The 23,401-nt window shown below is 44.5% G+C and overlaps 1 pseudogene; it reads left to right on the forward strand.

Moving 5' to 3' along the window:
- The first annotated feature begins 4,500 nt into the window (after nt 1-4,500).
- On the forward strand, nt 4,501-20,931 carry LOC132024152 (large ribosomal subunit protein uL10-like; annotated as a pseudogene).
- Nucleotides 20,932-23,401: the final 2,470 nt, after the last annotated feature.

Consider the following 23,401-nt stretch of genomic DNA (forward strand, 5'->3'; position numbering starts at 1 on the left):
AATGTTAAATGAGAACATCGTGGGGGAGGAGAGGGCCTAATCTAATAAGACTAGTGGCATTATAAGAAAATATAGAGAAACTGATCTCTGTCTCTCCCCATGCACACAAGGAAAGTCCACTTTTAAGATACGACAGGCAGGTGGCCATGTGCAAGCCAGAAAGGGGTTTCACCAGAAACCTAATCAACGATCACATTGATCTTGAACTCCCAGCCTCCAGAACTGGGAGAGATAAATTTCCGTTCTTTAAGTCCCCCAGTCTATGGTATTTTGTTAAGGCAGTCCACGTGGACAAAGACAGGACCCCAACCTCCCCTGCTTGCTAAAGCTAAACTCAATTTTCAACAGACCCCTAGAGGTGAGGTTCAAAGAGAGACCCACGTGGAAGTACACTACATTCCAAAGCAACTATTTGAGTTTTCTAACTTATACAAACAACTCTGGGGAACATGCATGAGAATGGATATTAAGCTACGAGACAGTGGGAAGGCGAACATGAACTTGGATTAGAACGGATTGGTAGGGGGCATCTGGGTGGCTCAGTGGGTTACAGCCTTTGCCATCGGCTCAGCTCATGATCCTGAGGTCCTGGAATTGAGCCCCGCATCGGTCTCTCTGCATGTCAGGGAGCCTGCTTCTCCTCCCCTCTCTCTGCCTGCCTCTCTGCCTACTTGTGATCTCTGTCTGTCAAATAAATAAAAATAAATTTAAAAATAAATTAAAAAAAAATGGATTGGTAGATATGCGCTCCCTAAGAGGAGGTTCTGCATTTAATGCTGCATCCTGGGGACTCAGAAAGGGTCTAATGGTGTGGTTGGTTGGTCATGAAACATGGACCAAATGGTGGCCCACAGAGAGCCAGCTGGAAATGCCAGGCATTCCCTGGTTTAATGTAGAGGAAGGGATTTACAGGCAGGGGCAACTGGAATGTTAGATTGGACTTGTCATTGCAACTTGTCATTGTCTCACCCACACTGGGAGGACGCAGAAGACATACTTTGGACCACTCTGTGAGAAATGAGCTTGTGAGGGGCCAAGTCTGCACTCAACAGCCCTAGGCAGGGCGGGCACGCTCACTGTAATGGTCAGCAGAGCCAAAGCACCAGTCAGAAGCGTCTGACTCATGAAGACCTGTGGCGCTGGCTGGTTGGTCACGGTGTTCCCGGATGTGAAATAAATAGGAAGCCTGCTAAATGTTAACTGAGCACAGAAGTTCAGGTAGAATGAACAGAAGTCTAACCTGAGCCATAAAAGAGAATCGCATCCTTTCATCAGTTCCCAGACGTCAGCAAGTTTATAGACCCAGGACCCTTGAATGAAGGAGAGTCCAGTTCCCCTTGAGGAAGGATCCTGGTAACCAGTAAAGATTAGTCCTGTTATTCTTTCTTCAGCCTTTCCTAAAGGAACCTTTGATTTTGATCAGGGTAACCACAGTGGAAATAATCAGACACTCGCTCCTAATCAACACTGATTCCAAGAGACCCAAAATGTCACTGTCGTCCACCAGAGGGTAGGCTTACGGAAACCAAGTCATTGATGGAGTTTTAGCACAAATCCATCTTCCAGTGGACCCAGTGGGTCCCCAACCCCATCCTGTTCTGGAATGCATAATTGGAATAGATGAACTGAGCCCTGTGTTTGGCAGAATCCTCGTATTGCTTCCCTGACCTATGAAGTGAGGGATATTACAGTGGGAAAGTGACGCAGAAGCCACTAGCACTGTCTCTCCCCAGCAAAGTTGTAATCCAGAAGTGATGTCACATTCCTGGAGAAGGTGCTGATATTGATGGTGCCACCATCAAGGCCTTGAAAGACACAGGAGTGGTGACGGTCTCCGCATCCCCACTCACCTCTCCCATTTCGGCTGTGCAGAAGACAGACTGACCCTGTAGACTAACAGTGGATCATTATACGCTTAAGCAGGTGGTCACTTCAATCAGTGTTGAACCAGATGTGGTTGTCGTGCTTAACGAAATTAACACACCCCGGTACGGGTGTATACCTTTGGTCTCTGCAAATGCCTCTTTCTCCATGTCTGCCATGAGACCAACCAGAAGCAGCTTTCAGCTGGCAAGACCATCACTTCCATACCTCAGATAGGGTCCATGGAATGGTCAGAAACTCTCCATAACCTGAAGAATGTGGCCAGGTTTTCTGTTTTATTAAAGAAAATGCCAATAAAGCCAAAAGTCTATTCCTCGGCTGGCAAGGCCAGCAGCACACTTTCTTTGGTGTATGTCAGGGATATATCAACTCTCCAGCCCTATGTCATAATTTAGTTCACAGGGACCATGACAGCCCCTCCCTTCCAGAAGATATTACAGTGGTTTACAATATTGATGACTTTATGCTTATTGGATCTAGTGAGCAAGAACTAACAAAGACTCTAGACTTGTTGGCAAGACATTTTTGTGTTAGAGGGTGAGAAATAAATCAGACTAAAATTCAAGGGCCTTCTATTTCTGAGAAACTTCTAGGGACCCAAAGGTATGGGGTTGGTCAATAGATCTTTTCTAAGGAGAAGGATATGGTATCATATCTGCACCCCTTCACCCCCAAACCAAAAAAGAAGCACAAGGTCTCCTTTGGGTTTTGGCATCTTTTGATTTTTTAAACAACATAGTCCTCCCGTGAATGTCATGTCCCACCTATTTCCCAAGGAACAAAAAATAAGTCTGGTTTTGAATGAGGTTCAGAAACATGAGGAGCTCTGCTGCAGGTGCAGTAGCTCTGTGACTCCTCTGCCACTCAGGTCCCATTCAGTGGTGCTCGAAGGGTAGTGGCAGGTTGGAGCCTTTGGCAGGTCCCTGTAGAGGAGTCACAGCACAGACACTGAGGAATTCGGGGGAAAAAGAGGTCTCTGACTGCTCCTGAGCCTTTGTAGAGACTGAACAGTTAACCCCAGGTCATCAGGTTACAGTGTGACTTGGGGAGCCCATCATGCATGGATGCTATCTGATGCACCAAGCCATAAAGTTGGACATGCACAGCAGCACTCCTCCATCAGATGGAAGTGGTATGTGTGCAATTAGTCCTACACAGGCCCTGAAGGTGTGAGTAATTTACCGTAAGGAGCTGCCCAAATGACATGGCTCCCAGCCTTGCCTTATCTCGCCCAGCCTGCTCCTATGGCCTCACTGGGAGTTCTCTACAGTCTATTGACAAAGAAAGTTAAGACACAAGCCTGGTTTACAGATGGCTCTGCACAACGGACAGGGCTCGCCTGAAAGTGGACAACTACACTACTTCAGTCCTATCTGGGACATCTCTAAGAGACAGTAGAGAAGGGAGAGTCTCCCCAGGAGGAGAACTTCTAGTTGCACAGCTGGTGGTTCACTTTGCTTGGAAGGAGATATGGCCGAACATGGTATTATATTCTGATTCACGAGCTGTGTCCCATTGTTTGGCAAGATGACTAAAGACTTGGGTGGACCGTGACTGGATTTCTGGCCCAGGGAAATCTGGGGGGAAAATATGTGAAAAAACCTTTCTGAATGGGTAGAAGTTTTGAAGATATTTGTGTACTGTGTGAATGCTCGCCAAGGGGAGAGCTCAACAGAGGAGGATTTTAGTAATCAAGTGGGTAGAATGATCCATTTTGTGCATAGCAATCAGCCTCTCTGCCCAGCCACCCCTCCCATGGCCTGATGGGTTCGTGGACCAAGTGGCCATGGTGGCAAGGATGGAGGTTATGCATGGGCTCAGCAACACAGACTTCTATTCACAAGGGTACCCTGATAATGGCCACTGTTTAGTGCCCCATCTGCCGGCATCAAAGATCAACAATGGGCCCTGACACCATTCTCCAGAGAGTTAAGCAAGCTCCCTGGTGCAGGTAGATTACATTGGACGACTTCCATCAATAAGGGGAAACCTTTTGCTCTTCCTGAAATGGACAGTCTGGGTACAGACCTGCCTTCCCTGCATACAATGCTTTTGCCAAAACTACCACCCATGCACTACAGAATGCTTTGTCTATTGTGGAATCCTTGCTATGTTCAAGGACTTTCACTTTACAGCCAATGAAGGGCAACAATTGTCCCATGCTCATGGAATTCACTGGTCCTATTATGTTCCCTAACATGCAAAACAGCTGACTTGATAGAATGGTGGAATGGACTTTGAAGACTCGAGTAACAGCACCAGCTTGGTGGCAGTATCTTGCAGGACTGACGCAAGGCTCTCTAGGAGGCTGTATGTGGACTGAACCAGCATTCAGTATGGTGCTATTTCTCCAATAAACCAAAATTCAAAGGTTCCAGAATTCAGTGGTGGACACGGGAGTGTCACTATTCACTACTACCCCTAGTGGTCCACTGATAAAATTTATGCTACCTGTTCTTATCACCTTATTCTCTTCTGCCTTGGATGTCCTAGTTGCACAAGGAGAAATGCTTCCACCAGAATATACACAACAATTCCATTGACTTGGAAGTTCAGACTGCTGCCTAGCCATGTACATTCTTCACACTATTGAGTCAACAGGAAAAGAAGGGAGTTATGGTGCCGGCTGTGGTGACTGATCCTTACTACCAAGAAGAAATGGGCTGCTACTCCACAATGAAGGAAAAGGAGAGTATGTTTGGGATATAAGAGATACCTTAGGGCATCTAGGATTAAGCTCAACAGAAAATTACAGCAACCCACTCCAGCAGACTGGTAATGGCCCAAGACCCTGAAGAGATGAAATTTTGGGTCACCACACCTGGTAAAGAATCATGACCAGCTGAGGTGTTTGCTGAGGTCCATGAGGATGCAGAATGGTCCATCTCCAGTACTAGGGAAGGGGATGGAACCTGTGGAAGGAAGCAGTTGTAAATACCAGATATGTCAGACCACATAACCAGTTCCAGAAATGAGGGTTGCCATTATTATGAGCATTTCCTTCTTATTCTGTCATGAATACTTATGTGTTTGTGTGCAAGATATCTTTGTCTTTTTCCCTCTCTTATTTCTTTACTGTGTAACATAAGATGTACTTATTTTGTGTCATAGTATTTAGGTATTATGGAATTTATGACATAGTATTGTAGTTATGGGGTATAAAGAAAAGGAATAAAGACCACTCAAGAACCTCATTTCTTCTTTGGGTCAAGGCCTTAGTGCATTCTTGGTTGTGTCAGCTTAGTTGGATCATGTTAGGCAGAATTCTGACCTTGTTACTGTCTTTAATTGGAAATCAAGGTTTGAGAGGATGTGTACCTATGCCAAGTGGACAAGGACTTGAGTTGTGATGGTTAAATTTCTGTGTCAACCTGACTAGGTCAGGAAATACTCAAACACATATTCACACATTCACACGTGTGTGTGAGAATGATTTGGAGTGAGATTAACATTTGAACTGGTAAACAAAGTAAGGCAGCTTGTCCTCCCTAATGTGGGCAGCCCTCATCCAGCCGGCTGAAGGCCTATATAGATAGAAACAAAATAAAACCAAACCACGACGCTCTTCTGAGTAATGGAGGACTCTGACTGACTTCCAGTTGGGACAATGGTCTTTTCCTGACCTTGGACAGGAACTGAAACTTTGGCTCATCTTGGGCCTTGGGCCTGCCTGGAACTTAGACCATTGGTGATGCAGGTCTAACACCTGGTCCTTAGGTGCTCCCACTGGGACTTCTCCTTGGGTGTTTTGTGTCTCCAGGTTATTGACTGGCTGGCTGCTGATCTTGGGACTTCTAAGCCCTCATGATCATGGGAACCAATTCTTTATCATAAATCTCATTCTGTCTATTTACGTCCTATCGGTTCTGCTTCTCTGGAGAACCCTGACTAATAAAGGCTGCCTGAAGTGTGTCCATGAACCCAAGCATTCAGTGGACTGCAGATTAAGAAGCCCTGCCCTAGAGGCTTTTAGTGTTCAGGATTCATCTCTAAAGCGTAGGATACACAGGACAAACCTGGTCTCAAATCTTCAGGACCCAGTGCTATTGGGCTCTGACCTTGTTCATCTGCACAGCGTTCACCAGCTTTCCATGTTTCCTCCCTTGCCTCATATCCCAGGAACCCTCCTGCCCCAGGGCACACATTTAGGGTCAGGGTCACATGAACTCACAAATGTTTTGCTCAACAGGGACAGACAGATGCTTATGATGTGACAAACGGGCAGGAGAAACCGGCGCCGTCTGCTGCCTCCATTCCAGCTCCCTGGTGTCTTGATGACCCAGCCGACTGCCCCCCAGACCCCCTCATCCTCTTCTGGCTCCATTTCCAGGATCGGGGAAGGGGATGGAGACTGTGTGACAGACACCTGGCGATGACACAGTCTTCCCGTGACTTTCATTGCTGCCCGCAGATCTGGAGTTCTTGCTGACAGTCTGATTCCTGGATACATCACTAGGGGGTTAATAACAAATAACCAGTTATGTGTTCGTGTTCAGGATAAAAAAAGGCATGTGGTTAGGATATCAAGCTCAGTGCATCCTGTCACTAAGTGCAAAGGAGAGCCCACGACTGCAGAGATGCAGAGACAGTCTCTCTGAGCAGAGACAACCGCAGTGCACACTGGTTCTGAGGAGCTTCTCAAAGTAGCCTCAAGGGTCCTGACAACGATTCGGAGAGAGAGAAGACTCGCTACCCTTCTCGATCAGATGCACTGCTGACCGTCCCGTGTCAAAATGGCAAAGTGATCACCACAATATCTTTATTTTACATCCCTCCCCTCATGTAGTTACAATTATTTTTCCTTGCGCTAGAGAGTTCCAAGTGTTACTCTCTTAGCAACCTTCAAATGTACAATGTGGCATGTTTAAGCCGGTCACCATGCTGGACGTTACGTCCCCAGATCTTATTTATCGATAACAAGTTTGTACCTTTGGCACTCCTGGCCCTGCATTCCCCTCCTTTATAACCAGTTTCTTATAAAAGCAAACTTTCATATACCCTACGACTCAGCAATGGCCATCTTTTTCTCCTTTTCCATCACCCCCTCCTCCTCAGGAGTGTTTCTGGTATTGCCCACCAGACCTGTCCCTGGGACCGAGCTGAGACCTGCCCCTTCACCTACACTCTACAGAGATGATTTAAAACGAGCACCTGCCACAGCCCAGTAGAGCCAATGGAACCGTTCCAACACCGTCTGCGCGATTCGGCAGGATCCTTCCCCTTTTCTGAGGATGCCGTCCTGAGAAGTGGATGAGTCTGTAATTGCCAAGAGTGAGTCTGAGAAGTCCGAGAGCGGAGCCCGGAGCTGGGAGCTAGAGAGGATGGGGGGAAGGACTGTGCATGGGGCGCGGTGACAGGCTCAGGGAGGTTTGTCCCACACCCACCAAGCTTCTGAGGGACTCCCGCTATGCTTCGAGATCACCTGCCCTGTTTCACATGCAAACACAAGAACTTGTGTGAAAGCATGTTGAGTTAGGCTTCTGTCACCTGAAGCTGGGAGCATCACGTCTAATGGAGAGACCGGGACGTGGACATGGGGCATTAGAAGTAACAGTCTATGAAATGTGGCATCGGCTGAGCTGGCAGAGGGCAGAGGCAGCCAGGGTGACTCTCTCCCTCCCAAGTAAGTGAAGAAGCTGGCAGTGTGTGCTGCGGGGTCGTTGACCCGGAGTCCATCATACCGAGGGATATAGACAGCGCCTAACAAGGCTGGATGCCAGGAAACTTGGCAGAAAACCTTCAGAACGTGGGATGTGGTGGTTACTCCTTGCCGCCTGCGCTAAGCTCCAGCAAGAATTGCACTTCCTTTTCAGAGAAGCTTCTCTTCCGTGCGTGCCAGCCCATCTGGAAACAGTAGGAAGACAATAAAGCCTTGTTAAGAGAGACCCTTTCTGCACACAGTAATTGAAGGTGTCTCAGCTTCTGCTCATCCTCTTACCCACAGGGGAGAGGCACTAAGCTCTGTGCCCCAGGCTAATGCTGGAACGGCAGCTAAGGATGGAACAGAAGTTGAGATCGCAGGAGGACTCAACAGCTTTTCCTGTCAGGCTCCTTTTTCTTTCTCTTCGTAATATTCTTTACCTTTTGACCCTGCTACCCTTTTCTCCCACCCACAGCCCTTGTATCTGGTAATCATCCTGTGCTTTCTGTGTCCGTGTGCTTAGTTTAGTGTTTGCCTGTTTTCTCGATTTTTGTTTTTGTTTTGCTTCCACACAGAGGAGAGATCGTATGGTATTTGTCTTTCTCTGTCTGACTAATTTCACTTGGGATGGTGCCCTCAAGGTCCATCCATGTTGTCACAAATGGCAAAATTCCGTTCTTTTTTATGGCTGAGTAATATTCCATTGTGTGTATATGCTACGTCGCTATGCATTCGTTCATGATGGACACTTAGGTTGTTGATGTGTCTCGGCTTGTTTAAGTAATGCTGCGATGAATATGTGGCACATAGATCATCCTTTTGAGTTTTGTTTCCACTTTCTGTGAGTAAATACCCAGAAGCAGGATTTCTGGATGTTATGGTTGTTCTACATTTAATGAGCTGGAAACTCTGTACTCTTTTCCATTGGGGCTGCACCAGTTTGCCTTCCCGCCACCAGTGCACAGCGGTGTCCTTCGCTCACATCCTCACCGAGCTGTTCATTCCTTGTCTTTGATGGTGACATCCTAACTGGTGCGAGGTCACATCTCATGGCGATGTTTACTTTCCTTTCCTGATGATTAATGATGATGAGCATCTTTTCTTGTACTTGTCAGCCACCTGTACGTCTTCTTTGGAAAAATGTCTATTTAGATCTTTATTCCATTTTTTAATCTTTTTTTTTTTTGCCATTGCATTCTTTTTTAATATTTTATTTTTATTAAAGATTTTATTTATTTATTTATTTATTTATTTATTCATCAGAAAGAGAGAGAGAAAACACAGAGGGGAAGTGGAGGAGCAACAGGCTGAGGGAGAAGCAGGTTCCACCCTGAGCAAGGAGCCCAAAGCAGTACTTGATCCCAGGACCCTGGGATCCTGCCCTGAGCCAGTGGCAGATGCTTAACCAACTGAGCCACCCAGGCATCTTTTGTTACTGCATTCTCTCAGGTCTTTAATATTTTGGATTTTAAACCCTTATCAGATACATGATTTGCAAATACTTTCTCCCATCCCGTAGGCTGCTTTTTCATTTTGTGAATGGGTTTCTTTGTTTTGCAGAAGCTTTTTAGTTTGGTGGAACCCCACTTGCTTGTTTTTGCTTTTTTTGCTTTTCCTTTTGGTGTCAGATTCAAAAACACCACTGCCAAGACCTATGTCAAGGAGCTTATTGCCTCTATTTTTTCAAGGCGTTTTATGCTTTCAGAAATAACAGTGTAATCTCTAACTCATTTTGAGTTAATTTTTGCGTACGGTGTGAGACGGTGGTCCGGTTTCATTCTTTTCACGTAGCTGCCCAGTTTTCCCAGCACCATTTACTGAAGAGTCTGTTCTTCCCCTTTCGTATATTCTTACCCCTTTTGTTGTAAGTGATGTGACCTTATACGTGTGAGTTTATTTCTGGGCTTTCTATTCTGTTCCATCGATCTGTGTGTCTGTTTTTATACCAGTAAAAGGGACATTGGATTTCTCTGTATTATTTCTTACAATTGCATGTGATTCTATAATTTTCTCAAAAGAAAAAGTTTAATGAAAAGAAAGCATTTATCTGTGTGTTGAGAAGCTAAATGGGGGCTGCTGTGTTGAACCAAAGCTTTTCTCAGCCACCAGCATCCACTTCCCCTGGTCTTGGTAGGAGCACTGTGGGTTCTTTGGGGAAACTTGTTTCTTCCCCATTGCATGGAGTCTTAATGGGGCTGTAATTAAGATGCCTTCCCTCCCCTAGACATGAGATGAGATATCGATAGACAGTGTCTCCCAGGTTTTTGGAAGCAGAATGATGCAAGGATGAAAGAAACAGTGTGAATTCTTCCTTCCAGCAACAGAGCCCTGACAATATTGCCTAATAGTTCCTGCTGCTGAGACCCCAGATTTGCCCAAGATTCCAGTGTTTCACTCCTGACATCTATTTCTTCAACATTGTTATCAACTCTGTCAACGTCCCAGTGTCTTTGACAGAATATCCAGCAAATGCATCTTATTTTACAGCTGACCACACCTTATTGTGTGGGATGAAACACTTGAATCACTGGAGAGCTAAATTTGCTTTGATTGTGTGACATTTTAGACGCAGGGAATATTACCACTTCGTTCATTATTGATGAAAACTTCTTTGTATTACTGCCTTGTGTAATACCTTTTGAAATCATTTTTTAAAAAAATGTATGAAGTTTTACTTTTTAAAAAATGAAACAACTTCAAAGAAGAAGTGAGGTAAAATGTTAATACAGTAAGTTTTTATAGAGTCAAAGTGTGTTTGGGCTCGAGGCACATCTCCTGATGTGCCCGTGGTCCACTGGGAGACCACTTGCGGGCCTCTGGCTCTTTGTAGGTATAAAGATATGCATCTCACATCAGCTGCCCTTTGCCTGTATCTAACCCAACCCCGGAATACAGCAAAATGGGACCATCAATCTTTAAGGACAAAGGTAAATTATTTTTACTAGGAAAAAAAAAAAAACCTTCACATTTTAGACACGTGAACATGTATCCATGTATACTGGGCTCCACCTTCTGGGCCAGGTTTTGTTGTCCTTTGGTGGCTCAAGTGCAGGCAGGTGATCCTGATCTGCCTTTCCCACCCCTGCCCCCATCAGCCTTGTCCCTGGAAGTCTGGGAGCCTTGGTCACATGATGGTCACACTGTTCTGGGTGTCAGCCTACTTGCAGGATGAATAAAGCTGTGTTGCCAACCAGAGTCCTCCTGTGCCGGCGAAGCTCTCTGGTTAGGGAACCTCCCCAGAAAACAGTCTCAGTTGGAGTCAACCATTCACTGGGTGGGGTCTGTCCTTGTCTGTCTTCCTGCCCACCTTCCCACCTCTCCAGGGCAGGTCAGACCATTCCTAGAGGGGGCGAGAGTGAGGTCCTAAAAGAAGTACACTTAAGGGTCACCTGGGGGGCTCAGTGGGTTAAAGCCTCTGCCTTCGGCTCAGGTCACGATCCCAGCGTCCTGGGATCGAGCCTTATATCAGGCTCTTTCCTCTAAGGGGAGTCTGCTTTCTCCTCTCTCTCTCTCTCTGCCTGGCCCTTTGCCTACTTGTGATCTCCGTCTTTCAAATAAATAAATAAATAAAATCTTAAAAAAAAAAAAAAAGAAGTACACTTGAAATCCCGTATCTAGTATTTTGTAATGTTTAGAAATAATTCTTCCAGTTTCAATGTCCTTTTATGTATTTTCTATTGCTCCCCTGTGAGGCTTTCGTCCACGTGTGTCCAAGGCTCCTCCCTGCCGTCTGACCTGGCTGCCTTGTCTCCCTCTCTGAGAAGCTTGTCCTTGCCTGGAATTACAATAAACACAGCCCCTCCTGGGCTTCCTCTCCCCTTCCCTGATTTGTTTTCCCAGAGCCTTGTCTCCAGCTGACATACTGTTCCTCTCTGTATGTTGCATGTGGCTGTTGCGTGTCTCCATACATCGGCCCTGAATCTACACCGAGTTCAAGGATTTTTGTTTCGTTCACCTCTGTCCTCAGCAGCCAGACAGGACCTGACACAGGGGAGACACACAAATTCTGCTGCCTGACTGTATTCGTAAGTGACGTACACAACTTTCAAGTGAAAACATGCTCACAGTGTTGAGTCAAGCGTGAAGAAAAAACAGAGTCCCCTTTTGGTTCTCAATTTCTCCAACCCACATTCCCCTGCCTGAGGCAAGTGACCAGAACCACGAGCATAGGGCGATTAGTAGTCCTGTTCCTTTTCCTTTACCTAAGAACACACGTTTGTTTTGTGCTTTTTTTCCCCCTTAATTCACAAAAGTTGTACCCCATCATATGTTTGTAAAATGCCTTTTTCACCCAACATCATAGCTTGCAGGGTCAGCTTTCCCTGTTTGTACTTCAGACTTCAAGATGGTTGACTTCAAGTGTCAGCTTCGGGAGGCTGTGGTGCCCAGCTCTTTGGTCAACACTTTTCTGGAACTTGCTGTGAAGTTCCTGTGTAGAAGTGATTAAAATTGATAACCAGTTCACTCCAGATAAAGAAGACTTCTTTCCATACTAAGGGTGGACATGTGGGAGAGGGGTGGGAAGTCCTCCTCCACTCTCTCAGGATCTCTGGCCAGGTCTAAGAATTAAACTGACATAGGGTAGATTCACAGGAAAAAGTATACAAGTTTTATTGGGTTTTTATATGCACTTGGAAGACTTCATGAGAGAAGGAAGACCCAAAGAAGTGACCGAAGCTGGAAGCTCCTAGACCTTCCAGACAGAAATGACACATTTGGAGAGAAATAACAAGACAAAGGACAGTAAGTTATGGGGAAGGATGAGGAGACACCTGTGGGGGCAGGAGGCAGAAGGAGTGGAAGATCGGGGTTATTTGGGAAGTGTGTTTGCACAGATGGTGGTTCAGTGTGGACTCCCAGACTCTGGTGATTAGAATGTTCTCTTGCTGGCTCCTTTCTCAGGGGAGAGAACCCCCTTCTTGGGGGAAATGCTATGACCCGCTTTTGGAAAGGGGATGTCAGAGAGCCCTTCCTGCCTCCTCTGGTTCTCAAGTGCCCTCAGCTGAAAATAACCCGTATGCCCATGTGGTACATTCTGGGGGAGCGTGTCCTGAACCCCTCCAGCCTCACCGATCAGTTGGCTGTCTTAGGAGCAAACCTGGAGTTTCTGGGGGAAGAAGGAACTCTGCCTCAAAATTGTCATAGTTTTGTGTGTGTCTGCGTCTCTATGTCTGTTTGTGTGCCTCTGTGTGTGGGTCCTAGTGGTTCTGTTTCTCCAGAGAACTTAGACTGATACACAGACTCACTTAATAGACCCACCCACCGTCCCCCACTTTCTTCCATATTGTTGTTTTGTTTCTTTTTTTTCCTTCTAGAGAAAAAAGGAGGTGATGAGATTACATGACATGAAAGTGAATCCAGAGAGTAAAGAAATGTGTTATCATCAGGTTAGGAGGAAGCAGAGGGTCTTAGCATGAACCCGTATTGAATTCCTTCCACATTTGTCTACTGTGATGAGAAGAAAGCCTTTGTGTAAAACTAGGGAAGATATTTATTTCCTTATTCAAAGAAGACTGGAGGAGGTTTGCCAGACGTAGGAGGAGACTTTTTTTCTTTTTCCAGATATTCACTTGGAGAACACAGTAGAGTTTCTGATGTTAAAACTCACAAAACTGTGGAGACCCCTCCATGACTAGGACCCCATAAAGTTTTCAGTGAGGTCCCCCTCCTCCTCCCACCACCATGCACCATGTCTCTTGCGTCCATGGTAAATATTTATTCTCAGCCTGGGGAGTTGCTTGGGAGTCCTGTGGTAAAGAGGCTTATTGGACTGAGTCACTTGAGATTAAATATCCTAATGACAATCCCACTCATTAGTAGCAGACGGCACATCTTTCCGATTAGAGAAACACCTATATTTAGAACATGTCTCAAGAGAGCTCTCTTTCCTAGCAGCTGCCTTATCGCTATTTATGGGAGGATCAACATGAAAAGAAAACACAAACCCGTATAAGGGCTCTCTTAACAAAAGAAAAACAATTAGACCAAGAATTGAAAACGTCATCTGACCGACATTCCCTTCTTCTACTCCGCTTCCTCCCCACCTCTCTGTCCCCGACCCTCCAGAAGGTCGTTTGGATCTCTGGGCCCCTGGTCTGAAACCTTTCCCTTCAAAACCCACCCCCAGGGACACCTGGGTGGCTCAGTTGGTTAAGCAGCTGCCTTCAGCTCAGGTCATGATCCCAGTGTCCTGGGATCGAGCCCTGCATCGGGCTCCTTGCTCAGCAGGGAGCCTGCTTCTCCCTCTGCCTCTGCCTGCCGTTCTGTCTGCCTGTGCTCGCTCTCTCCCCCTCTCTCTCTGATAAATAAATAAAATCTTAAAAAAAAAAAAAATCCACCCCCAGCTCCTCAGCCAGTCTCCTTCTATCCTAAAACTTCAACTTTCCCAAGGAAAACCCCGAAACAGCCAGCTGCTTGTTTATTCTTTTCTCTACAAGATTGATAGAGAGTACCTCAGCCAGATCTCCTGGCTGGCGAGACACTGTTTGCACATGTAAATGCTGAATGTCAAGAAAGAAATCTAGCGGGAGCCCCAAGAAGGCAATGGAGTCTGTCTTGTGGGGCCTGATAATTCCTCATCTCCTCAGCGCTTTGTCAGCAAGCTCCGCCAGTCTCAGGCTTTCCTGGGCACCGTCCTTGATGAGGGTTGCCTGGACCCCCATTACAAGGAATTTATGTCCCCTGGACAGCAACAGACCCTTTAAATTATAAAGTCCCCTTACTTCTGCTCTCAGAGGATCTTACCAATTTAGAGAAGAATTTAAAAAATCAGTAGCTTTTTACAATGCAGAAGTCTTGCAGAAGTCTTCACTGGCTACTGAGGGGAATCCTTCCAGCCCAGGATATAGCAGATACCAGGCAGGCCAAACTACCCCCTCCACCCCAATGGGAAACAGAGGGCCAGAGCCAAGGACAAGCTCAACTGTTCAAGCGTTAATAGGAACAATGGAAGAAGCCTGTTCTTCCCAAGTGAGTTGGTCTAAGTTTGAAATATACACTCAGAAAGAAGAGGGCTGCAATTGTGAATCATTTTATGGAAACTTAAAAAGGCACACTGCTTTCAAGCTGGGAGCCCCAGAACATAGAAATCTTCTAATTTCTGCATCAGTGGGAAATTTTCTCCCTGATATTAAAAAACAAATCCACAGTAGTACGGTCATTTGGACAGGACAACCGCTAAGTATTAACAAGGGAGGCATCTACTTTGAAAATAGCTTGCAAGAAAGCCAAACAACAACAACAAAAAGGAGCTAGGGGTGCCTGAGTGGCTCAGTGGGTTAAGCCTCTGACTTCAGCTTGGGTCATGATCTCAGGGTCCTGGGATCGAGCCCCACGTCGGGCTCTCTGCTCAGTGGAGAGCCTGCTTCCTCCTATCTCTGTCTGCCTGCCTCTCTGCCTACTTGTGATTGAAATAGACAAACAAACTAACTAACTAACTAAAAAAATAAATAAACTAAAAAAAAAAAAAAAAAAGGAACTAAAAGCAGCAATTCTTGCTTTACAACCTGAATTTTGGAAAGGCAAAAGCATGCCTGAGGATGACTCAAAGCTCCCTCAGAGATCTCCCTGTTATTGCAAAAAAAGCAGGTCATGGGAAGAGAAATGATCATGCACTTAAGAAAAAGAAAAGTAAAGAAACAATGCCCCTCAGTCACATAACCCTGAAAAAAATTCATCTTTCTCCTGAGGGACAATTTCCCCTTCAATGACAGGGTCAGCCAGTACTGTCACACCTGGGAACCTACCATAAAACTTCAAACAGAGGCTCAGGAACTGGGTTTCTTGATGGACATTGGTGTGAATCCCTCTCGCATCTGCTCAGAGGAATTCCCTGTAGCTGTTCCCCCTGCTTCTATTCAGCCTGTGGAGTCTCAGGCACCCATTTTACTGCCCGAGGCCCAGCCCAGCCCAGTATCTTCAGGCCATCTTTACACTCAGACTGGCTACTGTCTACCTGTTGGCCAGCCAACCTTCCTGGTAAAGATTTGTCATTCACAGTTAATGCCACTATAAATGGCAATGAAAAGGCATTTTTGTTTCCTTAGCTTCAGGCCAATTCCCAACTTTCCTGCTTGCTTTACTGAAAGCTCATCCTGATAAAACTCTCTTCTGAAGAGGAGGGGTCTTTAAAAGAAACTTCTGTCAGTCTTGAGGCCACACACGTGAATAAAATTGGGTTGTTAGGAAGTGGGGGCCTGTGCGCATTTCTTGGGAGAGGAGCCCACCCTCTCCTTCTGTGGCTCAGCACATGGTCTCCAGAGATTCAGAGCAGGGACGAACCCTGTAACAGAATCTCTCTTGAAACACAGCACCCTACCCTGTAGCACCCCAATCTTGCTCATAAAGAAAGAAGGCAAATTTGTAAAACTCAGAGGGAAACCAAATCCATCAATGTATAGGACCTAAGGGCCATAATCTCTTCGATAATTCCTCGGCACCCTATGGCTCCCGGTGCAGCTGAAATTCTTCGTCATTCCTGCTGATGCAATCTGGTTTACAGAAATGACCTCTGCACAGCTTCCTTTTCAATCCCAGTGCACCCTGACCCCTGGTTTCTTGTGCTTTGCGTTTAAAGAGAAACAATTACTAAAATCTATAAAAAATTTATCAAACTCAACATCCAAAAACAATAATCCAGTTAAGAAATGGGCAGAAGACATGAATAGACATTTTTCCAAAGAAGACATCAGATGGCTGACAGACACACAAAAAGATGCTCGACATCACTCATCACCAGGGAAATTAAAACCATGATGAGATAGCACCTCACACCTGTCAGAATGGCTGAAATTAACAACACAGGAAATGACAGGTGTTGACAAGGATGCAGAGAAAGGGGGACCCCCTTGCACTGTTGGTGGGAATGCGAACAGATGCAGCCACCCTGGAAAACACTGTGGAGGCCCCTCAGAAAGTTAAAAATAGAGCTACTCTATGACCCAGCAATTGCACTATTAGGTATTTATGCAAAGGATATTAAAGTACAGATTCAAAAAGTACATGCATCCTGCTGTTTCTAACAGCACTATCAACAACAACCAAACTATGGAGAGAGCCCAAATGTCCATGAGAGCGCAAATGTCGAGTGATCAATGAATAAAGAAGAGGTGGTATACATATATGATGGAATATTACTCGGCCATCAAAAAGAATGAAATCTTGCGGTTTGCAATGACATTGATGAGCTAGAGAGTATTATACTAAGTGAAATTAGTCAGAGGAAGACAATCACCGTATGATTTCATGCATATGTGGAATTTAAGAAAGAAAACAGATGAACATACAGGAACAGGGGGAGGAGAGAGGGAAACCAGCCATAAGAGACTCTGAATGACAGAGAACACATTGAGGGCTGGTGGAGGGAGATGGGCTGGACGGGTGATGGGGATTAGGGCGGGCACTTGTGATGAGCCCTGGGTTCATCATGTAAGTGGTGAATCACTGAATTCTACTTCAGAAAGTAATATTGCACTGCATGTTAACTAGCAAAATTTAAATTAAAAATAACATAAAATAAAATAGATACAATTAACCTAGATTTGCATACCCCAAGGGATATTGTGAGTCTTCCTTAATATTTCGCCAAGTCCTTAAAACCCACCTAGATGCTATAACCTTTGCCCAAGACTCCCTCTGGTACAATGTATAATGACGTTTTAGATTGTAATTAAACGAAGCTGGGAGCTCCTTCATTCACTGAAGGCAGGAGCCGAGTGAGGCCATAAACTTGCCACACCTAAACTTGAAAGAGTGCGGACACTCTCATCTATTTAGGATAATGAGACCTTTTAGGAGATACCTCACGGTGTTCAAAATCTCACTCCACATCTTGTGTCAATTTTATCCTTCCCTCTCCCCAAAGTGAAAACACAGTTAAGTAAATTTTTAGAGACAGCTGGCTATTGCCTCGAAAGAGTTCCTAATTTCGCAATTTTTGAGAAACCTTTATATGCTCTTCAATCAGACATCAATCCAGACCCTAGTTCCTGGACTCCAGAGGCATCCACCTCCTTTGAAGCTTTAACACTGGAGCTGTCCACCCCCTCAGCTCTCAGTTTACCTCATTTGGACAAGCCGTTTCATTGACACTGTCATGAAATTCCAGGACAAACTTGGGCCTCTCGGATGCAGCAGTAGCATATTTCTGGTGCCCAGCAGACCTGCTGGCATCCAGAAGCCCCCATGCTTATGTGTGATCGCATCTGCTGCCTTGACTGACAAAGCCAGCACTCTGACATCAAGCTCCCTTAGTCGCCTGTGTGTCCCCACGAGGTGCCTGCTCTCTTACACGTTCCTAAAACACAGCCCTTCTCTACACGGTGACAGATCCCTTACAAACAAGCTCTTTTAACTAACGCTCCATCATCTCACTTCCACTGCTGGTGAGATTACAACTGAGGACCTATTACCGCTCTCCACCCCCCTTCTAAAATCGTCATTCTTCACTGCTCAGCCCGCATTGAGAAAGCTGGTGTTATACCTTTAGAAAATGGTAGGGCTGCCAGAGCTGCTAAGAATCCACCCCAGGCAGACCTCCTGATCCTCTCTCCACCCAGGTGTTAACCCCACTTTTATCCCAGACAAACACCATTAATTATCCAACAAATGCCCCGTAGTCTTCCAAAGTCAGTTGGATATAAAGGTGCCAAACAACCATCAGAGGGATTATATCATGGGTCAGATGGACTTCCTAGATCATCCTTTTCTTTTAACCATTTGGCTTGTACTTACCTCCCACAAATTGGACACACGTGGAAAGATAATTAAGGAACTAAGAGAATGTTTTTGCCTTAGCATCTACAACATTCCTGACCAGATTGTTTCATAGTGCACTACTTGTAAATGTCAGCAGATTCCTAGAAATCATCAGCATACCCCAAGAAGTCCTCCTAGGCCCACTTCAGTTGGATTTTATAGATTCGTCCCTAGCCTGGGGCTACTCTCACTGTTCAGTCATTGTCTGTATGCTTTTTTTTTTTAAGATTTTATTTATTTATTTGACAGACAGAGATCACAGGTAGGCAGAGAGGCAGGCAGAGAGGAGGCAGAGAGGAGGAAGCAGGCTCCCTGCTGAGCAGAGAGCCCGATGTGGGGCTCGATCCCAGGACCCTGAGATCATGACCTGAGCCGAAGGCAGAGGATTAACCCACTGAGCCACCCAGGCGCCCCTGTCTGTATGCTTAATGGATGAGCTGATGCTCTCTGACTAGATATGCTGTTGCCACAGCAGTAGTAAAGAAATTAATACCGAGACTATCCCTCATTTTGCCATTCCTTTATGGATTAAGTCAGAAAAAAGGAACTCATTTGATAGCAGAGATAAGCCACCCACTTGCAAAAACTCTTGGGTACATGTTAAAACTTCATACCCTATGTCATCCTCAATCATTAAGGCAAAAGAAATGTAAAAGTCTAGACATGAGAAGAACTGTAGGAAACTACCAAGAAATTAAGTATGAATGGCCAGCAACATTAACTCTGACCCTTATTAGGATCCAGAATTCACCAAATAGGAGACATAGATCAATCTCTTTAGAAATAGTGTTTTGTTGTCAAAGCCTACTGACATCTTTAAGCCTTCCATTCATGGAATAAGTGAAAAGCATGATGTTATGACTAACTCTAGACAGGGACTTCCTCGTCTACCTGAAGCACATTAAAAACAGGTAAAAGAGGCATGACCTCCACCAACTGCTGAGGTTTGCTACACCTTTCAGCCAGAAGACCAAGCAGACATTAAGGTCGTTAGAAGAAAGCATGTGCTGTCACCTCCCTAGGAAGGACCTTACGAAGTGGTGCCATCAAAACACTGCCATTGAAACAAACAAAAAAAAACCTGCTCGGATTCTCACAAGCCATGCCAAAATAGATTTTATTTAAGGTTTTATTGAAGAATGAGTTTTAACATCAAAAGGATACAGATGCAAAATTAGAATTTAGTTTTTTTCTCTGTAAAAAAGGACAAAAAATTTTCTTAGATTGTTGGTATGCTTATGACAAAAAAAAAATAAGCAAAGTTTTTCCTTGCATTTGATGTGAAGGCCAATGGTCTAGATATACAAACTTCTAATGTTTGTCTTTATCAGGTTATTCAAGAAAACGGAGTCTTAATATTAAAATAGCTGAATTTGGGGGCACCTGGGTAGCTCAGATGGTTGTGTCTGCCTTCAGCTCAGGTCATGATCCCAGGGTCATGGGATCGAGCCTCACTGGGCTCCCTGCCTGTTTAGTGGGGAGCCTGCTTCTCCCCGTCCTTCTACTGCTCCCCCTGCTGTGCTCTCCTGCTCTCTCTGTCAAATAAGTAAATTAAATATTTTTTAAAAGACCTGAATTTTGTTTATAACTGTGTAACCTTCTGCATTTGTCTTTAAAATCTTTTACTGTTGGCCCTCTTCTCTCCAGGTGTCTTTGTGAGAGTGACATCGTTTTTCAACCCTGCATGGCAGTCCCTGATTCACTACTATGATGCCCAGGAGACAGAGTGACCTAGAAATCCAACTACTTCCTTAAGATCATTCAGAATGATCATCCAAATGCTTCATTGTGGAGCGGACAACGTGGGTTCCAAGGAGACACAGAAGATCTGCATGTCCCTCCATGGAAGGGCTGTCGCACTGATGGACAAGGACACCATGATATTCAAGACCATCTGAGGGCATCTGGAGAACAACTGAGCTCTGGAGGAACTAGTGCCTTGTATCTGGGTGAATGTGGGCTTTGGGTTCACCAAGGAGGACCTCACTGAGATCAGGAACATGCTTCCGACCAATAAGGTGCCAGCTGTCGCCTGTGCTGGTGCCCTAATCCCAGTGAAGTCACTGTGGCAGCCCACCACACTGGTCTGGGGCCAGAGTAGAACTTCTTCCAGGCTTTCGACATCACCACTAAAATCTCCAGGGGCACCACTGAAATCCTGAGTGAGGCACAACTGATTAAGACTGGAGACAGATTGGGAGCCAGTGAAGCCGCACAGCTGAGCATGCTGAACTATGAAGAGGAGATGCCCTCTTCTCCTTTGGGCTGGCTATCCAGCAGGTGTTTGACTACAGCAGCATCTACAACCTTGAAGTGCTTGACATCACAGAGGAAACTGCACTCTGGCTTCCTGGAGGGTGTCTGCAGTGAGCATGTCTTACAGATAGGTTACCCAACTGTTGCATCAGTGCCCCATTCTACCATCAACAGACAAAAAGGTCCTGGCTTTGTCTGTGGAGACCGATTACACCTTCCCACCTGATGAAAAGGTCAAGGCCTTCTTGGCTGATCCATCCACATTCGTGGCTGGGGTTCCCGTGGCTATTTTCACCACCACTGTTTCTGCTGCTGTCACAGCCCCAGACAAGACTGAAGCCAAGGAAGATTCAGAGGAATCGGATGAGGATACAGAATTTAGTCTCCTTGACTAATCACCAAAAAAGCAACCAATTCAGCCCACTTTATTTGTGAAACAAGGGAATAAACACTTACTTTTCTTAAAAAAAGAAAAAAACAACCAACCAAAACCTTTTATTATCACTTCAGTTGAATAGATAAATATTGTTGCATAATGATCTATGATCCTATTTAATCAAATGTTCAAATATTTTTTATTTTTTTAACACAAACTTTCCAAAATCAAATTCTAAAATGAAGTATTTGACCACAATGTACCTACTATATTCCAGAGGATCTCTGCAACATTTTCAAGAGATTTGGTCTCTTTATAAAAAAAAGGGGGCTATTACACTAATATGGTTTATTTGGTATGTTAAATTACATAGGAGGCATTGTCAAGTAGGTGATACTAAGCACTCCTAGATTATATTTATGCAGTGTTATTAAAATAAGTGTTCTAGAAACTGTATGAAACTCCTAGAAATCTAATATGTCCTGACATATTTTTACTTGAACTGTTGTGTGTCACAGAAATAACCAATTTCCTTGTCAATTACATTGTAATGATCGCTTGTCAGGTCTTTAATCATGGCCGTTTTTAAGTCTTTTATCATTTACAGACAATTATAGGTTTACTCAGATGCTTTTACAAAATCTTCCTGCAAATGTGCTTCATCTACAGTGAGACTGACGGAAAGAACTTTTGAATATAGGTTTCTGATAACCTTCAGACCATAAAACCGAACTGGGTAGGAATTTCTGGAACTAATGGAAGATTTGAATTCAAGAAAAGCAAGAATTAACAACTTGAGACTGAATTAATAGAGGATAATTATACTTTTTATAAAATTTTTGTTCTGAGACACTGCTGATTTATTAAATGTTTTTTTCCAGTATTAAAGAAGCGATTTTCTCTTAAGCTATGACATACAGCAATTGGATAAAATACACCTTTGTGAATAAAGTGAAATATTTATCTTGCCCAGGATTTAAAATCTTTCAATGAGTATTTTTATATTTTCTTCCATGTTTATTTGCATAATTTAATAAGAATCTGCTCTCCTAGTAACAGGATACAACTGGAAACTCTTGTCATTTTACCAAGCCTCTGACTGAAATGTCATATTTGAAAGGAGACATGCACAGGCTCAGATATGACCAGACTGCTTTAAAGAACTCAGGCAGACTATGGAGCCAATCAAGCCGCTTGGAAAAATAGCCTGATACTTATAGCTGAGTCTGTAAGCAAGGCAGGCAGCTTTTCTACACTGCAGACAAAGAGACAATAAATTCATGATGAATTAACAGGATAAAGAAAACAGATGTTTGCGAGCTTTAATTAGTAAGGAATCCTAGGAAACTTTTTTTCTCTTAAGCTATGACTTACAGCAATTTAATAATCAGGCCAAGTTAAAAAAACAAAAACAGGGCGCCTGGGTGGCTCAGTGGGTTAAGCCGCTGCCTTCGGCTCAGGTCATGATCTCAGGGTCCTGGGATCGAGTCCCGCATCGGGCTCTCTGCTCAGCAGGGAGCCTGCTTCCCTCTCTCTCTCTGCCTGCCTCTCCGACTACTTGTGATTTCTCTCTGTCAAATAAATAAATAAAATCTTAAAAAAAAAAAACTCGATTTCGCAAATAAATTGGTCTTAACTTGGCTATCCTTGGTAAAAAGGATGGTGATTATAGAGAAAAAATAGTGTTTCAATAACATGCCTCTGCGGATATTAGATTCTGATAGGGTTCCCTATAAACGGGACTAGATCCTAATTTCTTCTAGTTTCCTCCAAAGCCTGACTACAATTCTCCAAACTAACGTTTTCCACTTTTTCCCACCCTTGGACTTGGAATCATTGGATCACTAAAAGTACCCTTTTTTCCTGAAGCCCTGCAAATTTCATATGAATGACCTGATAGACACTTCAGAGAGATCATCACAACAGTTTGTGTAGAGACAGTCTTCGTGCCTGTGTCTCTCTCAGCCACTCAAAAACATCACCAGAGACACTCAAACTACAAGCCTAGAAAATCTGTCAGACTGCCACTACCTACTCTTACTCTGTCTACAAATGCTTTAAGAGCAACATCTAGAAATTCTCTCCACTGGCTACCCTCAGAACTCAGAAACTGGTTTACAATTCGATTAAATCATTAACCATTATTTTGGTTTTATTGCCATAGAATTGACTCTTCTATTTATTTATTTATTTTTTATAAACATATAATATATTTTTATCCCCAGGGGTATAGGTCTGTGAATTGCCAGATTTACACACTTCACAGCACTCACCATAGCACATACCCTCCCCAATGTCCATAATCCCACCCCCATCTCCTGACCCCCCTCCCCCCAGCAACCCTCAGTTTGTTTTGTGAGATTAAGAGTCATTTATTGTTTGTCTTCCTCCCAATCCCATATTGTCTCATTTATTCTTCTCCTACCCCCCAAACCCCCCATGTTGCATCTCCACTTCCTCATATCAGGGAGATTATATGATAGTTGTCT

This window comes from Mustela nigripes, chromosome 9 (genome assembly GCF_022355385.1).
Source record: "Mustela nigripes isolate SB6536 chromosome 9, MUSNIG.SB6536, whole genome shotgun sequence".
Taxonomy (NCBI): Eukaryota; Metazoa; Chordata; class Mammalia; order Carnivora; family Mustelidae; genus Mustela; species Mustela nigripes.